General features: G+C 38.8%; 1 long non-coding RNA gene across 1 annotated transcript in view; it reads left to right on the top strand.

The window, feature by feature from the left end:
- LOC138173914 (uncharacterized) overlaps nucleotides 1-24,816 on the top strand; it is a 139,057-nt gene extending 114,241 nt beyond the window's left edge. The window contains exon 3 of the long non-coding RNA XR_011171573.1: nucleotides 24,185-24,816. This is a non-coding gene — a long non-coding RNA (uncharacterized lncRNA). The remainder of the gene's footprint in view (nucleotides 1-24,184) is intronic.
- The last annotated feature ends 348 nt before the right edge of the window (nucleotides 24,817-25,164 follow it).

Here is a 25,164-nt window from a genome sequence, read left to right as displayed (position 1 = left end):
GGTTCATTTGTGTTTTAGGAATAGTAATTTGGCAGCTATGTGGAGGATGAATTGGAGAAGACTAAGACTAGAAGGAGACCAATTAAACTATTACAATAGTCTGGGTTTGAGGTGTCGAGTATCTGAAATAAAGTAGAAGTTGTGTTCATAGGAAAAAAAGAAAAGAGATGTTATGAAGGGTGGCTGATTGGATATGGGGGATGAAGGAGCAGAAGGACTCAGGGATGATTATGAGATCATGAACCCGAAAGACTAATAGGAGATTCATATCCTCAACTGGAAAAAAGGAAATTTGGAGGAGCAGACTAGACACTCTCAGATACAGACGACCCAGCTCCAAATCCTATTCTTGGCCACCATCTTTTTGACTGTTGCTCACTTACCCTAATCCATCTAAAGCTCCCATTTTCAAATTATGATCGGTGTTGAAAATTCTACTTATATTACCAAGGCCTTTAATTTTTTGCCTTGTTATTTGTTAGTCTCTAACAATGCTTTGTAAGTTTTTTTTTTTTATGGAAGCATCATTTGTCTCCACACGGATCACTGGAAATATTGTAGGTATTGGTGGTTATGTTTGAAAAACTATATCGTTTTGGAGAAGCATAAAATGTCAGAGTTGGAAACATACTTAGAATCATGTGCTGAAAGTTATGTGGATTCTGCATCCCATTGTTCCCAGTCCTGCTTATCAATCAGTATTGGGAGAGGCTCTGGTGGGGAAGAAGACACTAGGTTTGTAGATTTTTATATCACCTGCTCTTTGTAATGTATCCCTACCTGCAAATTTTTACATTCTTATTACCTTGAGGAGGAACTGAGATGCAAGGGTATAGTGCCAATGCGATATTTACAGCACCCATGATCATGATAAAGTCTGTGACTATAATTCCCACATGGTGCTTGATTGCAAAACATAACAAACTCTCCATGTAGAGGACAGAACCAAACCATTTATTTAGACACCATAAAACCAAATCCCCAGAGCAGTAAACCGATTCCATCATAGTAGTAAAGAAGTTAACAAGCCACGACAACACAGAGAGCCACAGCATCCTTCAGCCTTCCCACAAACCAATATAAGATCAATATTTACTCAAAAACCTCTCTCCTTGCCTGAGCATCCTCTCTCTCCCACTGTCTCTTTAGCTCTGACTCCCAGTTTCCTGTGGTTCTGCTCTACCTTTCAGCAAATTCCTCCCACCAAAGGCTCCATGTGACTACATTCAGCCTATTAGTGGGCACAGTTTACTTTCAAAGCAGGGAAAGTCTTCAAATTCTGAGGCCTATTCAGGGGCAGGGCAGACCTTCAAATTCCCATTGCCATTACAAAGGGCCCATCCTCTTCTGCTAAGGTGGACCTGTCTGCCTTATCTTAAAGTTACTATGAAATCTGTCCCCACCTTGAAGCCATTGCTGATCCACAGTGATCAGCTCATCAATGTGTGCTACCTTGATGTACTTTTGATAAAATCCCTTTAATTCTCCTTGTCCTGAGCTTTGCCTTGTTTTCCAGGGTGAAAGCTCAAATGAAGAATTTTTCCTTTCAACCCATGGCACTATAGGATACTAAAATAGTAGGATGTTTTAGGGAAGGAAGATGGTGTGGTTTAGTAGAAAGCATGCATGCCTTAGAATGAGAAGACCTGGGTTCAAATCCAGCCTCTCATAATTATAACTTTGACACCATTGCTGCGGCCTTAGTTTCCTTATCTATAAAACGAGAAGATTGCACTAGATGGCTTCTGAGATCCCCTTGAACACCAGACCTATGATCCCATAGTGATCATGGAATAGAGAAGGTCAGAGTTTAGAATTGAAGGGGTTACCTTGGGGCCACCATCCCCTCCTGGGAACTTGCCTTTAAGAGAGGAATGATATAATATGGTCATTTGGATTCTATTCCTGCTTCTGCTAGTATTTACCCATTCAATTCCAGGCAAGTCACTGTATTTTCTGAGTTACAATTTCCTCATCTGTAAAATATTCTTTGAATAACTAACTACCTCCTGCAGAATATTTTTACTTATCCTTAGTTCCTTCAGGCAATCTTCACATAAAATAGTTTCAAGTCCTCTTTATCCTCCTAGTTAGTCTCCTCTGTATATGTTCTATGCCTCTGAATAGGCAAATGGATGCCACTGAATCCATGCATCATGTACTTTACTCATAGTAGGGTTACTTAGCTTTCTCTCAGGGACCACATTTTATTTTTACCTAGCATTCTGTTAACATGGAAAGAGGATTAATGGCATTGAGGCATAGGTTCCCACATCCATAAAGTGATCTCATTGGACTAAGTTAAATCTTCTATTTCGACATTAGCATTCCTTGTTCTGTGTTCCAGTGTTCCTTCCAACTCTGACATTTTGTGAGCTATGATATCAACATCCCTTACATTCTATGGGTCTGTGACTCCTCCTTTCTTAGAGAAACAGTTATGGGGTGAGAGATCAATTCTTTAAGGCTACAGCTTAAGAAATTGCTCCTCACAAAAACCATTCATCCATATCAGCACATGCAAATGAAGACAATGAAAAAAAAATCCATATAGCCCAATTCAATTAGATTCAGTGAGATGCATGATTGCGTGTCCCACCATTCCTGCACAACCATTTACTCCTAGGGTGGTGTGAGCGACTCAAGCCAGCGGTCAGTGAGACGCATAATCTGTCGGCTTGGCTGGGTGGCTGTCACTCACAGCTGCTGCCCACTGCGAGTGGTGGCACTCCCTATATTAACACCCTGCTGGGATAATTCTTTTTTATCCTTTTTTTTTTGCCACCAAGTGGGCCTGCCACCACAGTGCTGTTTTTCATCTTGTTAATTGAGTCATTTATCTCGTTAAAAGGTGAAACTTTATCAGGGTTTATGTGCCAAATGTGAGAAGGCATATTTAATGATACATCAAATGTTGGAGACAGGCAGGTGCCTCTATAGAGAGAGAGAGAGAGAGAACACTGCCTGAATGCTCTCAGGCAGGACTCTGCCAAGACAACTAAATTAAATTCTCTTGATTAAAAATAGTATTGAGTTCCTAGGCAACAATGGAGTCATAGTATGTCTGTTTCTATAGGTATATGAGCCTTTAAACCTATAGCTGTGTCCTTTGTGATCTCTATTATGTGGGTCTTAGAAAAAGATTGGGAGTCAAGGGGCTAGAGTTCTAGTATGGTCACTAAATTACTCTGGGACCATAAATGAATGATTTTATCTCTCTGTTCCTCAATTATGCAACCTCAACAATCCCTGTCCTGCTTTCCTCATATAGTTATTATGAGAATCAGATGAGATAATTAAGGGAGAGACGTGCCATATAAATACAAGGATGATGGATGCAAAGTCCAAGACACCACATAAATATGAAGTATGATCATTGCTACTATTATTCTTTACAGAATTGCAAAGTTTCTGAGTTATAATGAACTCAGTGACCGATTAACTGAACCTATGCCTGAGGAAGAATCTTCCCTGTAACATACTTCATAAGTAGTTAGACGAACTTTGCTTGAAGACCTCAAAAGAAGGGATTGACTACCTCCAGACGCAGCCCTGTTCCTCCTGGGGTTAGTTCTCATTGTGTGGGAAAGAATCCTGGCATCAAGCCTAAATCTGCCTTTCTGCTGCTTCCACTCATTGTCCCTAGTTCTTCCCTTTGGGACCAATGACTGTAATCCCTCTATAACATGACAATCCTTCAAATACCTGAAGACAGCTCTCATGTCACCCCCAAGTCTCCTCAAAGCTATCCATCTTCAGTTCTTTCAATTGCCCCTCATGTGGAATGGATTTGAGGCCCTTCACCATCCTGGTTTCACTCCTCTGAACACTCTCCAGTTTATCAATAATTTTCCTAAAATGTGGCTCCTGGAAGTGAACATATGATGCCAGATGTAGTAGTCTAAATACAATGGGACTATCATCTCATTCCTGAATGTTTTGCTTCTTTTAATGCAGCCTAAGATGACATTGAGTGACTACTACTAAATCACCTATCACACTATTAACTTGCATTGAACTAAATTTATTTTAAAACCCCCAAATCATTTTTCATGAGATAATGTGGCTCAGTGTAAGAAATTTCAAAAGCGAGTTTAAGAATTTACCAACATATGACCTTGGGGCAAATCACTTTACTCCAATTGCCCTACCTTCCCCCCTCCAAAAAAAAAAGCAAAAAAAAGAAAGTGAGATTTGGGGGTGGCTAGGTGGCGCAGTGAATAGAGCACTGGCCCTGGATTCAGGAGAACCTGAGTTCAAATCCGGTCTTAGACACTTAGCACAAAAACTAGCTGTGTGACCTCGGGCAAATCACTTAACCCCAATTGCCCTCCAAAAAAAAAAAAAAGCAAACGAATTAACCAAACTCAGTTCATGGTCAAGTATAGTCTTAGAACAATTTTTGGAAATTTGCAAATTATGTATACAACTTATGTGTGCATATATATATATATACATACACATATATACCTATATATACATGCATATTATATACTCACACACATATGTATGTGGAGAGAGAGAAAGAGAGAGACAGAGACAGAGAGAGACAGAGAGGTCACTAAAGCCTTTATGAGCATGTGCAGAGTATTCAGGTGATGCAATCCCTATGTGAATTCTGGGATGCTTGCAGATACTTAATAAACTGATTTTGGTCTGCTAAATATAGGATAAAGAAAAGTGTTTTTGACTTATTGTGGAGTCCAATCTGGGGAGCCAGAACTGGGGTGCTTTTAAAAGATATTTTTGGTAAAGGCTTTTTCTGAGTTTATTGGCATTGCAGAAGGACCATGAGCTGCTGAAGTGAAGGCCTTCAGACCTCTCATTTGTACTCTGATATCAGTCCTTATCTCATGCTTAGTAGAATTCTGGGCAAAATAAACTAGAGTAGACTATGATAAAAGGTTGAGGTACATGTTTATGGATCTAGTGCAGTCTGTTCAGAGTCCTGGTCATATATAGATACAAATAACCAAGATGGTAACTAGAAACTATTTCACTTAAGGATGGGTTTAAGGAATTGGAAATATTTAGCCTGGAGAAAAGAATATTTAAGAGGAAAGAAAATCTTTGTCTTTAAATATCTAAGGGACCTTAAGGTAGAAGAAGAATATTTGTCTTTTGCTACTCTCGTATGTAGAATTTGGACCAATGGATTATTCAAACCAAGTAGTTATAATTATAACCAAGTAGTTATAAGGACATGAATTTTGGCTCAATACAAGAAGGAAATTCCTAAGAATCACACTTGTCTAACAATGAAATGTGTTGTTGCCTTGGTAGATAGTGAGTTCTTCATTGCTAGAAGTGTTTAAGAAAAGGATGGATAATAAATTGTTAGGAATGATAGAGAATACATTTATTCAAGAGATGGGGAGTCAAATTTACTTTTATTGTCACTTCCAGCTTTATGGTTAAAGAATTATTTAAGACAGATCCATTTCTGATAGGTGATTAAAAAACATGCTTCCTTTAAAATGATTTATTTTTAGCATCCATTAAAAAAAAACAACTTAAATTCCAAATTCTCTCCCTCTCTCTTACCCTTCCCACACCCATTGTGGGGGCAAGAAATGTGATATTAATTATACATGTAAAATGATGCAAAACATACTTCCATGTTAACCATGTTGAAACAACAAAGTAAAAAATAAAAATAAAGCAAATGAAAAAATTATGCATCTATCTGCATTTAGACTTCACCAGTTCTTTCTTTGGAGGTGGATAGCATATTTCATCATAAGTCCTTTGGAATTGTCTGGGAACACTGTATTGATGAATATAACTAAGTCATTCATAGTTCTTCATAGTACAATATCGTTATTACTGTGTGCAATGTTCTCCTGGTTTGGTCAATTAACTGTGTCAATTCATACAAGTCTTCTCAGGTTTTTCTAAAACTGTTCTGCTCATCATTTCTTTTTTTTCCAATTAATTAGTTAATTTTTAGTTTTTAACATTCATTTCCACAAGATTTCAAGTTACAAATTTTTCTCCCCTTCTTTCCCTTATCCTCCACACCAAAATAGCAAGCCCACTGAATACCCCTTCCCCCAATCTGTTCTCTCTTATGTCCTCCCCCATAACCACCCTAACTTTCTAGTAGGGCAAGATGGATTTCTATACCCCAGTGCCTATATATCTTATTTCCCAGTTGCATGTAAAAAAAAAAAGCAATTTTTTTAAACATTTGTTTTTAAAAATTTGAGTTTGGCTCTGCCCTCTGTTGCTCATCATTTCTTATAGCACAGTAGTATTCCATCACAAGCATATACCACAACTAGTTCAGCCATTCCCTAGTAGATGGATATACCCTCAGTTTCCAATTCTTTGCCACCACAAAAAGAGTTGCTATAAATATTCTCATACATATAGGTCCTTTTCCTTTTTTCCTTTGCTCTCTTTGAGATACTGACCTAGTCATGGTGTTGCTGAGTTAGCAAGGAGGCATGATTTTGTAGTCCTTTGTACACAATTGCAAATTGCTCTCCAGAATGATTGAACCAGCTTACAACTCTACAAACAATGCATTAATGTACCAATTTTTCCACATCCCCTCCAACATTTGTCATTTTTCTTTTCTCATATTAGCCAATTTGATAGGTATGAGGGAGTACCTCAGAATTGTTTTAATTTTCATTTTCTATAATCAATAGTGATTTGGAGCTTTTTAAATATGATTGCGGATAGCTTTGATTTCTTCTTCTGAAGACTGCCTGTTCGTATGCTTTGACTATTATCAGTTGGGGAGTGACTCAAATATTAATAAATATGTCTTATTTATCTATATATTTGAGAAACGAGGTCTTTATCAGAGAAATTTGCTATAAATGTCTTCCCCTTCTTCCCCAAGTTTCCTGCTTTCCTTCTAATTTTGGCTGCATTGGTTTTGTCTGTGTAAAAATTTTTACACTTAATGTAATCAAAATTAGGGGTGGAGCAAATATGGTGGAGTAGAAACAGGATTTCTATGTGGTGCCCACTTCTACCTCCTCCAATACATGTAAAAAATGACTCTAAATGTAATCAAAATTATCCATTTTATATCTTGTGATCTTCTATATCTCTTGTTTAGTCATAACTTCTTTCTTTATCTGTGGATCTGACAGGGAAAAATTTCCATGCTCCCCTAATTTGCTTGTGATATCATTCTTTATGTCCAAATCATTTATTCATTTTGACCTTATGTTGGTATATGGTGTGAGATGTTGGCCTATACCTTGTTTCTGCCAAAATGTTTTCTACTTTCCCCAGCAATTTCTGTCAAATGGTTAGTTCTTACCCCAATAGTTTATGTCTTTGTATTCATCAAACACTAGATTAATATGGTCATTTACCACTATGTATTATGCACCAATCTATTCCTCCATTCTACCACTCTGTTTCTCAACCAGTACCAGATTGTTTGGATAATTACCACTTTGTAATACAGTTTGAGATATGGTACTTCTAGACCACTTTCCTTCACATTTAGTTTTTCATCTATTCCCTTGATATTCTTGGTCTTTTGTTCTTCCAGATGAATGTTGTTTTTATTTTTTCTCACTCTATAATTTTTTATTTTATTTTTTGTAGTTTGACAGGTATGGCACTGAATAAGTGAATTAATTTAAGTAAATTGTCGTTTTTATTATAATGGTTTGGGCTATCCACTAGCAATTAATATTTTCTAGTTGTTTAGATCTGTATTTGTGTGAAATGTGTTTTAAATTTGTGTTCATATAGCTCCTAGGTTTGTCTTGGTAAGCACTTTATATTGTCTGCACTTATTTTAAATAGAGTTTCTCTTACTTCTTACTGCTGGACTTTATTGGTAATATATAGAGAAGCTAATGATTTGGTTTATTTTATATCTTGCAACTCTGCTAAAGTTGTTAATTATTTCAACTGCTTTTTTTAGTTGATTCTTTAAGATTCTCTATGTATGCTGCCATATCATCTACAAAGAGTGATAGTTTTGTTTCTTCATTGCCTATTCTAATTCCTTCAATTTCTTTTTCTTCTCTTATTTCTAGTACAATATTAGTACATTTCTAGTACAATATTATATAATATTGATGATAATGGGCATCCTTGCTTCACTCTTGATCTTATTGGAAAAATTTCCAGCTTATTCCCATTATAAATAATGCTTGGTGATGGTTTTTGAGAGATGCTACTTATCATTTTAAGGATAGTTCCATGTATTTCTATGCTTTCTAGTATTTTAATAAGAATGAGTGTTGTATTTTGTTAAAATATTATCTATTGGAAAAACATGTGATTTTGTTGATTTGTTATTGATATGATCAATTTCACTGATCATTTCCCTAATGTTGAACCATTACTGGTATAAATCTCACCTGGTCATAACATATGATCTTTGTGATATATTGCTGTAATCTCCTTGTTAGCATTTTATTTAATTTTTTGCATCAATATTCATTAGGGAAATTGATCTATAGTTTTCTTTCTTTATTTTTGCTCTTCCTGATTTAGGCATCAGCACTACATTTGTGTTGTAAAAGGAATTTGGAACATGAATCTTTTTCTTAATGGCACTGGGGACAGATGATACTGCCAGAAGAATTCTAGAAATCAGTGCTAAGGGGTATCAATTATAGGCAAGAAAATGAAGACCTTAGGACAATAGGAAATTATTTCATGCCCATTGAAAGTAATGGCTCTGGAAGGGAGGCAGATTTAGGAAATGACCATTGGCTTGAACATAGAGTATGTAAAGGGGAATATTATGAAAAAAAACATTGGAAAGGAATGTTGAGGTCAGATAGTGGGGGATTTTAAAGATCATACTGAGTAGTTTATGTTTTATTCTACAGGTAATAGCAAGCCCATGAAGGTTTATAAGCTAGAGAGTGATATAGTCAGACCTACAATTTAGACAGATGTTCTCGGTAGTTTTGTTAAGAGATTGGTTTGGAGAAGGAAAAGACAGGAAGCAGTGAGACAAATTAAGATATTATAGTAGCCCACAGGAGAAATGATTTCTAAAGTCAGGTAGTAGCAATTTTATTGGAAAGAAGGGAAAAGATGAGAGGAAATATGGTAGATTTGTCAAGTGATTGGATATGGCAGGTGAAGGATAAGAAAGAGCCAAGGATAACTCAAGGATTGTGAAGCTAGGTGACTGAAAGGTGTGTGAAATTCTCCATAGGAATGAAGAAGACTGGAGGCATAGTGAATATATGGGGCATGGGGATGGACCTGTTGAATTTGAGATACTGAAGGGGCCATGCAGGTGGAGATGTCCAGAAAGCTGTTGGCAATGTAAGTCTAAAATTAGTAACAGAGATTAGGATTACTTAAATTATATTTGGGAGTCATCTGTGTAAAGGCAATAGCTGAATCCATAGGAGTAGATGAAATCACCAGGGAAGACAATTCAGAAAGAAAAAGGGACTCAGGACAGAGTCTTGGGGAACATCTTGATTTAGAGATGATAGAAAACTGCCCAGAAAACTGAGAAGGGGAATGGCAAAAAAATCAAACCAAAAAAAAAACCCCAAACAAACAAACAAAAAACAAAAATGAAAAAAACCAGAACAAGGGAACCAGTGTTACTAATATCAAGAGAGGAGAAAATATCTAGAAGGAGGAAGTATATCAACAATGTTAAAAATTGCAGAAAGGTTAAGTGGAGGACTCAGAAAAGCTACAATAACCAAGTGAAAAGTAGTTTCAGTAGAATGGTGGGGTCAGGAGTCAGATAAATAGCTGTTATATTGTTGAATTTCATTTTGAGACACAAACAAGCAGGTGATGAGAAAGTGGAGTCATTAAATTTAGATGACTTTTCAGAAATTTGTCAGTGAAACCGAGGAGAGATATAGGAGAATTGTGATGTGAGGGAATGGCAGAATTGAGTGAAGTTTAAAAAAGTTTTTTTTTAATTTAGATTTATTCTTCCACTTATTTATTTATTTGCTTGTTAATTTATTTATGTGTATTTTGGGAAGACTTGTGGGCAATGAGGGAGAAGATAATAGATAAGGAGAAATTGCAAAAGAGAAGGCAAACTCCCATAGCTGATGGGGAATGAGAGAATCATGGATACAAGTAGAGGATTAGACTTTGGCCAGGAGATGGCTCCTTCAAAGACTGAAGTGAAAGAGCAGAGCACAAGTAATGACCTGGAATAGTTTTGAGGTACAGAATAAAGAAGTATCTGGAACTCATGGTGATTAACCTCAATGTTTTTAGTAGAGTAGGAGGGAAGGTCTTCTATTGAAAGACAGGAAGAAGAGGGTGGTTTAGGAATCTTGAGAACCACAGAGAAGGTTTAGAGCACCAGCTTTGTGAAGTATAATAGCGAATTGTGAAGAACAAGAGGATTTCTTTGTATCTGGAAGCTTCCAACTGATACTGTTGTCCATTTGTTTCAGTCATGCCCAACTATTCATGACTCCATTTGTGGCTTTCTTGGCAAAGATACTGGAGTGGCTTGCCATTTCCTTTTCTACCTCATTTTACAGATGAGGAAACCGGGGCAAGCTGAGTTGAATGACTTGCCCAGGGTCACACAGATGAGATTCAAATCTTGCAGTGAGGAAGATGAGTCTTCCTGGCTCAAGTCTTGGCACTCTAGCCATCATACCATCTAGCTGTCCCAGCTCACCTAGCTGAAATTAGATACCATGGATTTGTAATAGCACCCATCAGCAGGATTGTGTTTCTAGATGGCCATTTATATTCATCAGTTCAGTAGTAGGAAGATAATGTGAACAATCAAAGGTTGAGATATGTCATGGTGTGAGCAGCAGTAGGGAATAAGGGGATAAAAGCTTCAAGAGAAAAGGATGGTATGTCATTGAATTGATCTAATATTGAGCAAGACTTTTAAAGGGGGTTAAGGGAAGTTAGAGCAGGAGTGATGGACTGGGGCAATGGGGGAGGTAGAGCTACTGAAGGTCATTTCAAGGACAAATAGACTTAGGAGGAGTGAGGTAGAAGGAGAGATGAGAGGATAGGAAGTTAGGATCAGAGAAAGGAATTTTGAAGTTAATTATCAAAATTATGTGTGATGATGACATCGAAGGTGTGCCCATCCTTGTGGGTAGCTAACAGGAGGTAATGGTAAAGGTCAAATGAAGATTGGTTTAAGAGCTTGAAAATGTTTAGCTTTGAGAACATTTAGCAGTGCCTGGCACAGAGTAGGTACTTTAATAAATGTTTATTGATTGGTTCATTAAAAGATCAGTAGATTTGTGGTCAGAGAACTATAGTTCAAATCCAGGGTCAATCTGTGTGATTTTGGACAAGTCAGCAATCTCTCTGGGCCTCAGTTTTATATCCCTAAAATGGGAATGATGAACTCAATGACCTGAAAGATTCTTTCCAGCTCTATACCTTATGATTCTTTGATCCTATAAAGGACTTACATAAAGGAGGGGTTAATTATATTCCTTCTGTTTGGCTCCAAAAGGGAGAACTAAAAATAAATGGGTGGATTGTGAAGAGGGGAAGATTTTGATTCATGTGAGGAAAAAGTTTTCCCAAACTAGAGGTGTTCCAGAATGAAATGGGACTATCTCTATAGGTAGTGAGCTGTAAAAAACTGGGAGTTTTCAAGTGGAGGAAAGAAGGTTATAGAGAGGATAATTGTTGAGACATGGGTTAAACTCTATGACCTCTAAGGGCCCTTCCAACTCTAAAATTCTGAGTTTCTGTCAGCTCCCTCCATGGCTGTTTAATTTGCTCAAACCCTTTCTTTTCTCACTCCCTCCAATAGGGAGATGGGAGTTATAAAGATCAAAGAAATGCAGTCCTTTCTAGGACAAAGCCAAATGGCACTCGATTGGCAACTTTCTCAAGCCAAACTCAGCAACACTGTGCCAAATACCACACTGATACAACAGAGCAAAGGCAAGCCTGGGGCTGCTCAGGCCACGAGATAAGGGGCCAGATCCAAAAAGCCAGAGTTTGTGATTCTCATAAGCCATCAGAGTAGAGCTGGTTATATTCCCTTTTTTTGCTTTTTTTGTAATTTATTCCTTAACCCTATCTATTGTTCTGGAATTTAAATTTTGAGTATTCATTACAGCTACTGACCCAGTTTCTTTGGATCACATTTCTATATTATCCGACTTTCATCTTCCTACTCATTGCTCCCCCATTTTTATTCCTCTATTCTTTCCCATTCCAGAATGAACCACATAGCAAGAACTTCCATTGAAATGTAGAGATTGGCCTCTTAGAAAAGTCATTTTCTTTACTGGGCTGAGATTTGGTCTGAGGAGATTAGCATGGCGTTTTTGAAACTGGCCAAATCCACTCCCCCCTCCCCCACTAATAGAAGAAATAATTGACAGCCCTGTAGCCATGTTGGAACAAAAAGACTTTCTTCATCCTTTCAGTTTTCTCTCTCCTGAATTTCTCTGTGTTTTTGCCCACACCATCCATGTCTAGAATGAATTTCATACCTTCTCCCCACCCCCAAGCATCTACACCTGTTAAAATCTCTCCCTTCCTTCAAGACCTAAATCAAATGTCACCACTTCCTCCATGAAGCTTTCTTTGATTACCTGGGCTCATCTGGTTTCTTCCCCTCAGATTTCTCAAGTACTCTGATCCTCTCTCTTGCACTTATAATATACCCTGACTTGTATGCTATGTAACTGGGAGTTGAATAGGGTATGCACAGTTTCCTAGCCTGTTTTCAGATTGCCATGTGAGCTAGCTCAGTGCTTTGAAGATGACAAATGACCTGGCCACTCCCTGATGGCCTCAGTGGTTTGAGGATGATGAAGCACTTTCCTTATTGGCCACTGAACAGGACAATGACTTGACAAGATGAATTCCCAGAATTTTTTCACCTCTAGATCTATGATCCTGTGATATGCTCACTTAATGGATTTTTAAACTGGGAGTGCCTTCCCTCTTGTTCTCTTCCTTGTATTCTTCAGGTGGCATTCTATAAGTCTTAGATTTCCCATGAGGCATAGGGGAAAGGCAGCTCACCTTTTCCCCACCCCAGTTGTCATTTGACCATGAGACAATGGCAACTTAAGTAAATGTCCCATCTAAGCAAACCTGAGATTGGATTGCAGAGCAGTAGTTGCTTTTTTATGTTTGAGCTTTTCCCCAAGTATAGATAATTGAACACTGACTTTGAAATGGACATATGCAGGTTTCAAGGTGACCTTGTGAATTTAGGTGTTCTAGAGGTCCTGAGTTCCATAGTCTGAACTATAAAGAATGGGAAAGGAACAAGTATTTATGAAGTACCCACTATTGTATCAGACACTGCTAAGCTCTTCACAAATAGTATCCTGTTTGATAATAACAAAGACTATTCTAGAAACCTTCCTCTTTGTCTTTTAACATTTTCTGGGTACCAAAAACCACACAGGCCACCCATCTGTTATCATTTGCTCTTACTAAATGAACCGTCCACCTCCTTTTCTGATCACATCTTGTTGATATATTTTGTTAATTCTTGAGGGTAAATTACCAATGGTGATATGCTGCAACCTACTTACATACTTCATTCACCCCCATTGCTCTTTCAGCTACCCTTAGTTTTCATTATTTGGGGATGGTGGTGATACATGACTTTTAGTCACATAGACTTGCCAAAAGAATATTAGTGCTGAAAAGATGGGTTATTACAGTTTCCCAAATGCAATCTAGCCTGTTCTCGTCTCAAATCATGATCTGATCGTAGCACCATGACCTATGTAATGATGGACTAACTTAGTGGAATTCTCATTAAACTTCACGCTATAATCTAAACAATGAGCATTCTTCACCTATTTGGTTTTCCTCCCCTGTGTGGACTGATGACTTAAATATCTTTTTAGTGGTCATAAAAATCACTGATGAGTCCCATAGCATTTTGAGGTTTGATACAGTCAACATGATGTCATCTCCCATCTTTTTATTTATTTGTTTTTCATTTGGACTGGCTCTTCCTACCTCACCCAGGCAGAGAATACAGTAGTCACTCAGGAATCTAATACTACTATTCATCAGCACCAGCACAGAAGCTTTAATCTGCTCTTCTGCTCTGATCTGAGCCAGTTTGTTCCCTTTTCAGGCAGCCAGGAGGTTCACCATATTTGTATTAGACACCTAATTGGCATTAGCCTTAACTACAGCTCACAAACGCCTGAACTCATGGTATATACCTTGAGTATCACAGTCCTTAGACCTTATACTTGGCTAATGTCATCCTAAAACAGAAGCATCTGGAGGGTCTCACCATTTATATGGAATCCTTCTATTTGGATTTTGCACAGGGCAGCCCTCATGATAGTGGTGAAAACTTTTGGTAAGCATACATTTCTTCTATGTAAAACATACAATCCAGTAATAGCAATGCTGGTCCATTTTATCTAAGAGAATTGCAATACTATACTGAGTAAAGTGCTGGGACTCTGCTAATTGCTAATGCTCACAGCTGGCCTGTCAGATAGAGATATATCTAAGTGGTTTGTAATTGACCTTTAGCTCTCAGGCCAAGTGTACAAGCTGCCTTTAATTCTTAAAAAAAAAAAAATCCTTTCTTTCCCCCTTCTTCCTTGAGAGTATCTTCTAGTTTTTCTCTGGCCAAATGTCAGTAATTACCATCATCAGCTGCTAAAAGTAGAGAGTCAATAGAAGCAATAATTTTAATGATAAGAAAGGAGACCAAATACATTTTATCTACAAGAAATATTCCTTCCTCCTTTCATTTCTTCCTTCTCTCCCTTCCTTCTTTCCCTTTCTGCTTTCCTCATTTTCTCCTTTCTTCCTTTCCCCCTTTTCTTCCTCCTCCCTTCTTTTATTAAATGTCTACTATAAGACTTAGTCCTGTTCTCAAAGTTGTAAGGAATGCAGTGAAAAACATTATTTTCCCTCCAAGTAATTGCAACTTCCTAGCAAATATACACTCATATTCTCAACAAATATATTCTATGTTCTAGGATTTTAAGGTCCCACTGAGGTCTGATATTGCAGATCCTAAGAACCTTCCCAGCTCTAAAAGCCTGTGGTTTTATGATTCTAAGGTTTTCCCAAGCTCTATATCCTATAGTTAAGTTCTAAGTTTCAAGAAACCATGTTGTGTGACAGTGAAAGAAATGGGTCTCTTTATTCTACCCAAGTATGCATCTAGATTTGAAGATTGGCTCACGTGGCAGTCACAGATAGGTGAGAAACACATCCCATGTTTCTCATCTCAACTGTGAATAGAAAAAAAAAATTAATCACATCTCAACTGCTGACAGCCAAAAGAATTTCAAGTAAAAGAGTCGAGCTCAGCTGTCGGCCCTCCCTTCAGGATGAGAGAAACGGAACAAGCTCCCTCAACTTGGGCTTTGTGGAAGCTTCAGATTTCTAAATCCGAACAAAATCCTTTCCTTTTGAATTTGGCTTTTGTTATGGCATCAAATTCTTTGTTGGCTCTGTATCTTCACATAATAATGTTACACTACTTGGCATGATCCTAGGTTGTCTTTTTTTTTTTTTTAATCCAGGTACCAACCTTTTAGGCTGGTAGAAGGGTATATACATTAAAGATAGGGATTTTTTTTTCTAGGTCAGGTAGTGTAATTACTGACCACTTCGTGGTAGCCACTAAAGGGTTAATGACTCAGGATTACAGAACCAAAGGCAGAGATGAGAAAAAGTGTTCAAGAATTCTAGGGGGGAAAGGGAAAGGAATAGATATTTATTAAGCACTTACCTTGTGCTAGCCACTGTGCTAAGCACTTCATAAATATTTCTCATTTTATCCTTAAAACAATATGGGGAATAGGTACTATTATTATTCCTATTTTACAGATGAAGAAACTGGGCTAGAGAAAGATTAAATGATTTATTCTGGTTCATGAAACTAGTAAAGTATCTGAGGCTGGATTTGAACTCAAGTCTTCTCGACTCCGAGTCCAACGTTCTAGCTTATATTTCTAAATTGCTTCATACTTTACAAAGCACTTTCCTCACAGCAGCCATGTAAAGTAGATAGTACAAGATGTCCCCAATTTATAGATGGGAAAACTAAAACTCAGAATCTGAGAGAATTGCCCAATGTCATACATATAACTGGTGTCAGAGCTAAGTGTCAAACCCAGATCTCTTGAATCCAAACCAGCATTCTTTGGAGCATACTTAGCTGCCTATCTACATTAAAAGCAAGTTAAATTCAAGCATTTCTTAGGAACTTAATGTATGAGGCCTTGTGAGAGGTGCTGGAGATGCAAAGACCCCTTGAATATCTTACAGTCTATAAAGGGGACACATCCATATAAGCCACAGCACAAAGTAGAATGCAGCAGGGGTAAAAGAGAGATCCAGACAAGCAGAGGCTCAGTTTAGGGTAAACTTCATGGAGGAGGTGGCATCTGAATTAGGCCTTAAAGGAAGATGAAGATTTCAACATTTTGAGTGCTGGAAAAGGAATGTATTTCAATAGGCACAAGGGATGATAGACACAAATGCTTGAAAGTGGTAGAAGCAGACAAAACCAGGAAATGGTAAATATTCCAGTTTGACTGGACTATGTAGTTGTGTGAAGGATGAATTAGAGAAGGGAAGAGACTGGAAGCAAAACAGGAAGGCTGGTCAAGAGATTCCAACTGTAATGCTCTTTGGATTTCATATTCTATATTCTATGATTCTAATTCCCCTTCCAGCTGATATATGAGTTAGAGGACATAATATTCCAAAAAAGTATAAGAATCCTACAGGAAAAAAATAACTGCCAGATACTGTGCAACTATAAATATTTAAGCCTGTACTACTTAACATTGTCCATCAGTTCTATAAAATCACAAGTTAGGTGACACAACGTTACAGGGAACAATTGGTGCCATAGGAACAATATTGTAAATGGAAGCAACATTATTCTAAGTGGAAAGAGCTGGTGAGGTGGCTGATGAGGGGAAGTTTTGGGATCTCTAAGGGTATAGAACCATCATTTCTTTCACAGATGAACTCATGTCACTCTCTACATGAGATAGGTTTTTAACCCAAAGTAGGTGACAATCAGGTGGCACAGTGGATAGAACATTGGACTTGGAGTCAGCAAGACTGAGTGCAAATATGGTCTCAGACTCTTACTCATTGTGTGACCCTGGACAAGTCACTTAAACTATCTATGTCTTAGTTTTCTCATCTGTAAAATGTAGATAACAAAATCGCTTGCTTCCTAGGATTGTAGTGAAGATAAAATGAGATAATATTTGTAAAATGCTTTGCAAACTTTAAAGTGATTAAAAGTGTTATTATTAAGCATTATTGTTATTAATATTATTGTTCCCTTTCCTCTCCTCCCCATTACCTTGTATTTATTTTGTATATATTTTTTAAGAACATTGAAAAGAGAATGGCACAGGTTGGGCAGATACAGACAGTTTGCATCTGTATCGTTATTGGAGCAAACTCCTGAATCAATGAGCTCACAGAGACATTTAAACATGGAGAATATCCTTTGTACGTACATATATGTGAACATGTTGTCTCTCTCACATTAAAGTGTAACCTCCTTGAGGGAGGGACCATTTGGTTTTGGTTTTTGTATTCCAAACACATAGCAGGTGATTAGTAAATGTTTGTTGATTTATAGATTTGTGATGATGAAGCTCAAGAGCTATTAAAAGGGTTAAGAAGAAGTACACAGACCTTGGGAGTAATCTAATGGGGTCCAAGGCAGAAACTAAAAGAATAACAAAGATGCCCTGGAAGTGCCAAATCAGAAGGAGGACGGTTAGCACTAAATTCACAGGGTTAGGCAGGAGACATTTGTATGGTTAGAGAAATGTGTTCAAAAAAGGGAGAGGAGATCAATACAGAATCAGGTATGTAAGGTGAACACTACAAGGAAGTAATTTGTCTCTAATGAAATCCAATACAATGTGTGTTTTTTTTTAAAGTGCCTACTCTGTGTCACACTGAAAGTCCCTGTGGTGTAATAAATGGAGGCTTAGACTTGGAGTCAAGCTGATCTGGATTTGAAGCCATCTCTGACACACCTTAACCAGTTATGTGACCCTGAACAAATCACTTAATCTTTTAGGCTTCCAGGCAGATCTCTCAGACTATTAATTGTAGAATAGTTGTCTCTTTGCATTTATGTAGGGAGTTTCATCATCAGCATCCACATTGATCAAATCACAGGTCAAAATGTGCAAGATACCAAGGTAGGAACTGGAAATACAAAAATAAGATGAAAAACAGTTCTTGCCCTCAAGGAACTTGCATTCTAAACTTTATATGTATACACATGCATGCACACGCATGTATACAATATATACACATATGTATATACATGTGCATGCATACATACATATACATGCTATGGTCCATGAAATCAGATATAACTCAATGACTGAACCACAAAAGAGATGTGTGTGTGTGTGTGTGTGTGTACATACACACATATCTCTATCTATATCTTTGAGGAAGAGAGGAAAGAACAATCAGGGAGATTAGGAAAGGCTTTGCATAGAAGATACCAGATAAGCTTAACCTTGAGAAACTAGAGATTCCAAGGTGATAGAGAGGGATGTGCACCTTCCATGCACAGGAATGAAAAGGGGGACCATCTGCGCAAAATTATAGAGGCAGGAAATAGATGGCTGATTTTGGCAAATAGCAAGTGGGCTAATTTGATTGGAACATGGAAGAAATGAAGAGGAGTCATGTACAGTAAGCCTGGAAAGATATGCGGGGGCCCGATTGTGAAGGGCTTTAAATTCCAAGCTCTGGAGCCTGTATTTTATCTCAGTAGTAAGAGGGAACCACTCATGATTCTTTTTTTTTTTTAATTAAAAAAATTTTTTTTGTTTTTTTTTTTCACTTGATTCTTGAACTAGGGACTGATATAATCAGATTTGTGCTTTAGGAAGATTGTTTGGGCAGCTATGCAAAGGCTGGATTGAAGCAGGGAGAGATAATAGGCCAAGAGGCCAGTTAGTAGGCAGCTGCTGTGATCCTGGTGAGGGGTGATGAGGGCCAGAACTAGGTGGTAGCCATGAGAGTTTAAATCAAGAACATGAAAGTTGCACTGTGTAGGTAGACATGAAAAAGTTTGGTAACTTGGTGACAAAGCTTGGATATTTTTGGAGGGGGAGGAGTATGAGCTGGAGCTTCTGACACCAAATCTCTGTCTAAGACTATGTCCTGTTATAGCATTAGGATGCTACCTTGACCCTGGTTCTTATTCAGCTGAAGGCATGTAGCTGTGTGCTATGACAACATGAGTCACGTTGTATCCTAAGATCCAGGGTCTTGCTTCCTCTCTTCTCTTGTGTGGTAAAAGATATAAAGTTAGGTAGGGCCCCTGGCAGATGCTCTAATGGATTCCATTAGCTTTAGTAACCTCTTTTGTTGTTCAGTCATTGAGTTGTATCTTCACACAACTTCATTCACAACTTCACACACATTGAGTTGTGACTTCATTGACCATAGCATGCCAATACTGTCCATGGAGTTTTCATGACAAAGATACTGGAGTGACTTGTTATTTCCTTCCACAGAGGATTAAGGCAAACAGAGGTTAGGTGATTTACCCAGAGTCACACAGCCAGTGTCTGAGGCTAGATTTCAGCCCAGGTCTTCCTGACTATGGGCGGCTAGGTTGCACAATGGAGAGTGTCGGGCCTGGAGTCAGGAAGACTTATCTTCCTAAGTTCAAATTCAACCTTAGACACTTACTAGCTGTGTGACCTTGGACAAGTCACTTAATGCTCTTTGCCTCATTTTCTCATTTGTAATGTAATCTGGAGAACGAAATGGAAAACCACTCTAGTATCTTTGCCAAGAAAGCCCCAAATGGGGTGTGTGTGTGCGTGTAGGGGGGAGATCATGAAGACCCTGAATAACTGAACTGACTGAACAACAACAACTTATTTACTCCAGGCCCAGCTTTTTATTCACTGAGCCACTTAACTGCCTCCAAGGTAAACAGGTTAAGTGACTGGCCCAGGGTCACATAACTAGTAAGTGTGTGAGGCTGCATTTGAGTTCAGGTCTTCCGGACTCCAGGCCCAGTGCGCTATTCACTGAGCCATCTAGTTGTCTCTTCAATAACCTCTACCTTTATCCAAACTCGGTTCATTGACCTCTTAGTAGTTATGCTTTCAAACAGACTGCCCTTATGAGGTAATGTGCATAGCTCATAGCTATTTTTCCCCCTCACTATGTGATTAAGATATTCAAAGAGGCATCCTACTGGGAGGAAGGTGACTGCTTAACATATTCTGGTCCTTTAGTGTGATTATTATTAAGACACTATTATATAATTAGTTGTTAAATTAAAAATGTTTAAGGCATGTAGGCTTAATGTGACTCAGCAGTGTGATGTATAGGCCAAAAAACAAATACTGTCTTTGGCTGCATTAATAAAGGCATAAGATGAAAAAGAAAAGAGGAGTCTATGGGTGTTAGCTGGGTCAGGCCACACCTGGGGAATTTTGTCCGCTACCGAGTGCCCCATTTTAGGAAATACCTCGACAAACCATAACACTTCAAAGCAGGCATTCAGGATGACGAAGGGACTAGAAACCGTATGAACTCTCTTCTAGTCCCTTAACCATCCTGAATTAGTTGAATAAATAGTTGAGACTGGAGAAGAGAAGACTTGTGAGGAGCTTGGTGAGTGCTGCTCTGAGTTACCAACATTAGCAGGTTGTAATTTGGAAGAGCAAATAGATCTGTATTTTGTTTTTGTGTAGAGCTTGAGGCAATGGGGAAAAGGAACTGTGGGAACTCAAGCTGCTATTGGATCCCCTTCCCCACCCTGAAAGGAGAAGGGGGAGAGAGGGAGAGGGGGGAGGAGAAGGGGGGAGGAGAGGGAGAGAGAGAGAGAGAGAGAGAGAGAGAGAGAGGGAGAGAGAGAGAGGAAGAAAGAGAGGGAGAGGGATAGAGAAGAGAGAGAGAGAGAGAGAGAGAGAGAGAGAGCTATTCTCTCCTATTGAGTGGGTGTCTCTTTTTGGTTCAGGGTCCAGTTCTCTTTGACATAAATTCCTCACTCCCAGAGGGTCCAGGGAACCAACCTGAAGCCCTTGTCCAGTTCCTTTAGCAAGGGGCCTGAGCAAATTTGTTACCAAAAATGTTCTATGCACCGAAGAGGTGGAATGGGAGTGGGTTGAGAGGCAGGCACCTGGGGTTCTGACTCTGCTTGCTCAAACCTGTTAACACTTTGAAATTTTCTACAGTGGAATGGGCACCTCCCATGTGAGTTGGGGAGGTTTTCAGGCAAAGGTCAGATGGCTACCCGTGTCAGGGGAACTGGAGAGGTGATTCATGCTTCAGGATGGGGTTAGACTTGATGGTTTTGAGACATGAGCTCTCTTTTAATTCTGAATTATGATGGTTTTATGTTCCCCTGATTCGGTTATTCTATGATTTTATCACTATAAAATGAAATTCAAATTTTCTGACCTGGTATTAAAGGCCCGACCACAATCCAGACTTACTTTATTTTCCATTTATTCTATGCTCCAACTAAACTGTACTGCCCTTCCCTCTCTCTCCCTATAGTCTTTCACCCAATTCTCTGTGCTCTCTCATTTTCATGCCTTTTTTTTCACAGTCAGAGGCAGCTGGGGTAACAGAGGACAGAGCACTGGGCCTGGAAGACCTGAGTTCAAATGTGACCCCAGACACTTGCTACCTGTGTGACCTTGAGCAAATCATCTAACTTCTGCCTGACTCAGTTTCCTTAACTGTAAAACAGGGATAGTAATAGTACCTGTCTCTCAGGGTTGTTCTGAGGGTCTACTGAGATACATTTTTTCAGTATTTAGCACAGTACCTGGCACATAGTAATAATAATAATAAGAACAATATAACATTTGCACAGCACTCACCTAATTTCATCCAACAAATGCTTGTTTTTTTCTTGCTTCCTGCTTCTGAAATCCCTTCCCCCATTTCTACCTGTTAAAATCCTACCTATCAATTAAAGCTGAAATCAAACATCATGTCTTTTATGAAGTACTCCTGGATGGTCGTCGATCCTTCCAGGAAGTAGCAACCTTCCCCTCAGAAATCCCATAGCATCTTTGTTGCATCATTCTGTCATGTATTTATCATGTCTGGTTGAATATGAGAATATCAGAGTATTACAGCAGTCATGCATGTGCCACATCTTGCACCAATGCCTACATATTGCTAAGAAGCTCTGCATAATGTGCAAATGATCTGATCATAGATTGGAAACTCCATGAGGTCAGGGGCCTCACGTCTTAGCTAAACTTAACATTCCTTTTGGAAATGGTCTGTTGACAATATTTATTGATTGAGCTGAATGAAAATCAATTGATGGAAATGCTACCAAAGGATTCCAGGAAAAACAAATCTAGGGGTTTGTAGTGGTGGGGAGGAAGTGACATGTGCTATCTTCCAAAGAATTCCTTTTCTTATGATTGTCCTCAGATTAAGAAGTCTGCCCGGGAGGGATGCTGGTACACACACGGATGCTCTGGTCCAGGTCTGCCTGGTTGGCTGGTTTATGAATAGAGCCTGGCCCCTGCCCAGAAATGCAGACTCCCAGGCCTGTGCAAAGTGCCCCAGGGCCAGGCTGAGCAGGCACTGCCTGCGGGGCCACCACTGCAGGAGCTCTTTTGCTTAACACTAAAGTTGCCCATTCAAAAGCAAGTGAAGTCCTCAGCCCAGAGCCAAGTTACCAAGGAAGCCTCTTTCCCCAGAATGGGACACAGCTGAGAACCCATTTGATTTCCCTGTCTTTTTTACAAGTGAAAATTCTCCAAACTCTACGTGCATGTCATGAATATGTAAACACTGCCATCAGCCGTTGTCTTATTTTGACTTATTGGCAGGATTTTTTTTTTTTAACCTTAAAGCTGAGAGAGCTGAGCTGGTCTGCACAGTGGCCACATAATTTGATTTTTAAATACAAATAGGTTACTCCTTGAGGATGTTTTTAAGAAGCTTACTGTTAAATTGCGCAGGATGGAAAGACATAGAGGGGTTGCTAGATGCATAGGTGGGGGAAGGAAGACTCCACCACTGATGAGATCATGGATCTTCCCTCCAAAGCACCTGAGTTACTCATTCTGATTGATTTGCTGGAAGGCTTAGTGGGGTAGGTGGAGTGAGGTATATGTTGGGTGGGGGGAGTGCTTGTGAAGTGGACTGTCTTTCTCAGTGGATTCCTTAACATTTTGGTCACGATTTTGTTTCTGCTTCAGTTTCTGAATCCTTACAATATCTCCATATTATCTAGTAAGGCAGAGCAGATTATCAGTCAGACATGAAGCCTTTCATATGTATCCTAGCTTCCAGAAAGTCTAAGACTGTGTTTGGAATTAATTCATCATAGGGAAGTGGAAAGAACCCTGGACTTGGCATCCGAAGACCTGAATCTACCATTTATTAAGTTATTTGACCTTGGCCAATGATGTAACTTCTCTAGGCCTTATTTCTTAAAGGAGGAGTAGGTGACCTATAAGGTCCCTCCTAGCTCTCACAGTCCATATGCTATGATTCTAAGAATCCTCTTAGCTCTAACATTCTTCATTCTATGATGCTAAGAAACCTTCTAGCAACATTTCACTTTCTTCAACTCAAGCATTCTACTTTCTTATTCTAAGGCCCTCCCAGTTCTAACATTCTGTTCTCTCATCAAAGATACTTTCTGGCTGTAACATTTTGTGTTCTATGATTCTAAGGTCCTTCTCACCTCTATTATTCCATGTACTAGAATTTTAAAGCACCTTCTAGTTGTAACATTCTTTGTTCTGTGAGTCTAAGGCATCTCCCAGCTGTATCATTCAACATTCTGTGACCCTAAGGGCCCTTCCAGTTCTGACATTCTGTGATTCTGTGATCAGATCTTCAGAGCCAAAAGAACTTTGTGTGGCCCAACAATGAGGGAATGCTGAGTGAAGTCCATGCCTGATTGATATGACAGGAAGACAGAGAAATGGAGAAAGTGAGAGAGTAAAGGAAGGTTCCCCTCTCCCCACAAAGTCACACTTTAATATTCGACTCTCATTTTCATCAATCAGGAAAGCAATACCCCCTAGATCAGTGCATTAACTTGTTTATCTTTTACAATGAGAAAAAAACTCCATTGCTTCATCATTCATTCCAGAGTTGGGGGTGGGGGGGAACAAAAGGCAGCCACCAAAATTTGCATGGTGCTCAATTATACATTAGTGAACATCACTTGGCAATCTGTTCATATCAATTTAATTGGATTTTAATACTGCCTCTGATCTTGTTTTCTAATTAACAGCAGCGCCTGGCAATAAAGCAGAACCATGCACCCAGCAACACCTTTGATCTCGACCATATGGAGTTCCTCCTTGCTCTCGAAAAAATCTCCCTTGTCTCCGAGAGAAACTGGGGCCCCCAGATGGCCAAATACCACTCCTGACCACGACTTCATTGATTATGCTATTTTCTGATTGGTCCTGATTGAAAATAAATAAAACGTGCCTTTGGATTGGGATGCAAATGGGTGTCACCAGCTTTGGGTAATGTTGATAGTTTTCTCAGCTCATTTTTAGATGGCAAATATTTGAGTAAACAGACTTGACTCAGTGGGCTGGATGCAGGAGCATAATTTCATAAGCAGGAGGATGTGTATATGTAGTATGTGTGTGTAGGAGCACATAAAACTGTGATGCCATTGTGTTGGGGTCTGCTGCTGACTGGATACACAATTCATAACAAACTGCTTCCTTTTTCTGGGACTCAATTTCCCCGTCTGTAAAATAATAAGGTTGGGCTAGGAGTCTTTACTGGTTTCTAATGATAATATTCCATCACCTATATCACTTTGGTCATAAAGGTCATGGAGATCATATCGTGCCAAGTATAAAAGACTTGTTTATTCTGTGGATAATAAAAATAACAACAAAACAACCCCCAAAAGTTTTTTTTTTAATGGAGACTCTGTGTGAGGTTTTATTTCCTTGCTTTTCCTTTAATCTTCTAAGAAGAATTCACCTTTTCATAACCTCTGAAGGTTTAGGAAACATTTTCCCCCAAAATATACCCTATGAGATGACTTTTGTGTTTCATTCTCATTTTCCAGGCAAAGAAAGCAAGGCCTAGAGGCAGGGATGGGACTTACTTATCAAGACCACATAGCAAATGTCAGTGTTGGGAGCCAAACTCAATTTTTCCTAATACAAGCCCAAGTCTCTCTCCATTTTACTGTCAGAATAATTTCCTTCATGCTCTTTAATTTCTTGGGTTTCTAATACAAAA

The sequence above is a fragment of the Petaurus breviceps genome, unplaced genomic scaffold (genome assembly GCF_028583685.1).
Source record: "Petaurus breviceps papuanus isolate PSGF00001 unplaced genomic scaffold, PetGlider_PUasm1.0 67, whole genome shotgun sequence".
Taxonomy (NCBI): Eukaryota; Metazoa; Chordata; class Mammalia; order Diprotodontia; family Petauridae; genus Petaurus; species Petaurus breviceps.
The sequence above is the reverse complement of the archived record's forward strand: the minus strand, read 5'-3'. Positions and strand labels throughout refer to the sequence as shown.